Source organism: Myotis lucifugus, unplaced genomic scaffold, assembly GCF_000147115.1.
Source record: "Myotis lucifugus unplaced genomic scaffold, Myoluc2.0 scaffold_67, whole genome shotgun sequence".
In the NCBI taxonomy this organism is placed as follows: Eukaryota; Metazoa; Chordata; class Mammalia; order Chiroptera; family Vespertilionidae; genus Myotis; species Myotis lucifugus.
This window is the reverse complement of record NW_005871115.1, coordinates 5,551,856-5,555,168: the sequence shown is the minus strand read 5'-3', so window position 1 is coordinate 5,555,168 and position 3,313 is coordinate 5,551,856.

The window sequence follows — 3,313 nt, the reverse complement described above, 5'->3', positions numbered from 1 at the left end:
TATGCATCTCTCTCCTCTCTAGTACTCTGCCTTCTTGGCTTCCCTTGACCTGCAGCTTGATCTTAGTTCAGGAGATTAGAGGGCAATACCTACACTCCCTTTACCTGCTACATTGCTGAATTAATTTATTAAGTCTAGTAGTTTTTTTATGGAGTCTTTAGGGTTTTCTATGTACAATATCATGTCTCCCACACCACAAAATCCTTACTACACAAGCACTAGTAGTTCCTGAGACTCTACATATAGAGAGATTAATTTTTGAATTAAACAATACTGAGTCTCTTTAATCTTTCTTCAGGAACTGAGAGACGACAAAAGTTATTAAGGCAATTGGAACAAATTGCTGGTTGTTCTACAATTTCTATTCTCCTATCTTTCCTTAGAATCTTTATTTTTAATGGGTGACCTCTGGGTCTTAATGCTTTCAGCTTGACTAACTTTAAACAAATTCTTTTCTGACTATAGGCCTCTCATCTTCTTTTCCTAGAGAATTTTATTTAAAATACATATAATTGCAAATTATTTCTTTACCCTCTCCTCCCCTTCCTTTTAAAGTGTATATAAATTAAATGGAAAACCTCTTCGGAGTTTGATAATCCAAGAATATTTTTCTCAAGGGCCTGGGAACCATCAGAAAAATACAAATTAAATTCACAACGATGTCTCACCATGCAGTTATCAGAATGGCTAAAATAAGAATGACAACACTGAATTCTGGTGTGGATGTGAGAAAACTGAATCACCTATGCAGTGCTGATAATACTGAAATGGTATAACCACTCTGGAACAGTTTGATAGTTTCTTAAAACAAAAAAAACACACAGAACTACCATATGGCCCAGCAATTCCACGCCTGGGCATTTAAATCCACCGAAGGGAAGACTTACATTGAGAAAAACCTTGTACACAAATGTTGGTAGCTGTCTGATCTGTAATAGCCCCACACTACACACAACTCAGAAGTCCTTTGATAGTTGAATAGTTAAACAAATTGTGATATAGCCCCATCATGGGCTCCACAAGATAATACAGAATAATGAACTACTGGCACCTGCAACAATGCAGATGTACCTTCAGTTATGCTGAGTGCAAGGAGCCAATCCAAATAGGCTATGAACTCTATGATCACATTGATATAACATTTGTGAAAGGCAAAATTATAGACACAGAGACACAGGAGTGGTTGCCAGGGGTGAGAGACTTGGAGGAGTTGGGAGGAACATGTGTGTGTGGCTGTAGAAGGTGACACAAAGGGTCCTGTGGGGATGATAGTGACGCTACCAACATTAATAACCCATTTATATGTGATCTACAGTTGAGAGAGGTATTACCATTGGGGTAACCTGGGTAAAGTGTGGATGGAATCTCTGTTTTATGTCTTATAAGTGTGATAGACTCTAGAGTTTCCTCAGAATCAAAATATTAATTCAAAAATCAAGATGGAGGATGAGTGAGGGAAACAAGTCAGACAGTTGGTGAGGTATGGCATGAGCCTTAGAACCTTGACACCATGATGCCTGGTGGTCTAGACGACTGCGGAACCCTCGGGCTTCCTGGCATTCTTGACAGTTTTCTGCCAAGTGCTGGAGACACTCATTTTTCAGTGCCAAGAATTGAAGAGAAAAGGATGTTTGCTTCCATCAGAAAGCACTGGGGGCTTGTAGATGGCTTTCCAAGGATTCACCATAGAAGGTAGTGTTTGAAAATACTACTTTTGATCATGGAAATGGACTGGGAGTCATGGGAAGTGTTCTGTTTTGTTTCCTCTAAAACATAAGGACTAATTTTTAACTTCAGCGCTGATTTCTTGAAAAGGCTACTTTATTCGGTGCTGCTGAGCACAAAGAGCAGGGATAGGGAGGGGAAGGGCATAAGACTGTCTGTCCCATCATTGAAGGGTTTTCACATTTCCTTCAATATTGTTGCTTTACCTATTATGACCAGCAAGTCCTATGAGAGTGAAAGGACAGAACAGGGCTGATAACCGTGTTCCTAACTCCTCTTCAAGCAAAAGCCATAGAATGTATCAGTTGCTCAGCCAGCCCTTATCTCAGCCAATAGGAACGCAAGGAAACTAGCCCAAGGCCAAAAGTATGCTAGCCACCTCCTGTCTTTGTGTAACCAGACCCTAGCTGCACCCTGCCCTTGCGTCATTAGCCCCCGGCCCTCACTCAGCCAACCGGAATCGGCCAAATCAGTGGTCCGAGTGAGCCCCCACCCCCTGACCCAAGCCCTATAAATTCTTTGTTCTTCCAAGACTCCAGGCTCTCTTGCTTCCTGTCACTCCACTGTGTCAGTGGGGGAGGCAGAGGGACCAAACTAGCTAGTTTGAATAAATGACTCTTTGCTTTTGCATCGGACTCGGCTCCCTGGTGGTCTGTCTTTGGGGATTTTGAAATCTGGGCATAACATTTGGGGGCTCGTCCGGGATTCCCAAGACCCACTAGGGACCCCACTCCGGAGGGTCTGCTAACCGCGGTAAGTGTCTGTGTGTCGCATGTTCTGTTCTGTGCGAGCTCGCTTCTGTAATCTGGTGCCTGATAAGATCTAAGTGGATGCACTGGCGGATCTCAGGCAGGAGGAGTCAGGGGACACCTTGGCCCTCTGTCTGGAGGGGTGTAAAAACCCCTCACGAGGGTAGTGGACTCCCCTCAAACCTCTGAACCTCTGGGACGTGGCGGGTCGCTCCCGCTGATTGGCAAACGGCCATCGTCCAGTTTTCTTCCGTGAGGGCGGAAGGCTGTTCTTAAGTGTCTTTGTCTGTCTGGTGTCTGTGTTCTTTTGTCTAATTTTGTGGACTCACTGGACGGACGTTATGGGACAGACTCAAACTACTCCTTTAAGCATTATGGTCATTTTAAAGTCAAGGGCTGGGCCAAACCTGCTTGCCAGCCTCAGGTGTGGTTTCCCAGAACTGCTGGGAACTTGGGACCTTGAAGCTTACTGAATTCAAATGATAAAAAACTTATGTCTTGCATTTTTGAAGTTTATTCTTAAAAATGTTACTGCTTAAGAAATGCTGAATATTTGACTTGCCAGCTAAAAGTTTAAGGTTCAAACTGAATTGGGAAAAATTGTATGTTGTGGTAGCTGAATGCCTTTGCTGAATGAATATCTGGTGAAAGAGTATAAATGTGGAGGAGGGAGCCTGCCCTCTCCGCTCCTTTGTGTGGCTTCACAACTTTGGTCAGGCAGGCATCTGAGTGAGGATCTGTGAAAATGGGTCACCCCCTCCCTTGTCTGTCTCTCGTCACCGATCATCATGAGGTCGTTTACAAAGTAAACCTGCTGTTCTTAATTACATGTTAAAAAA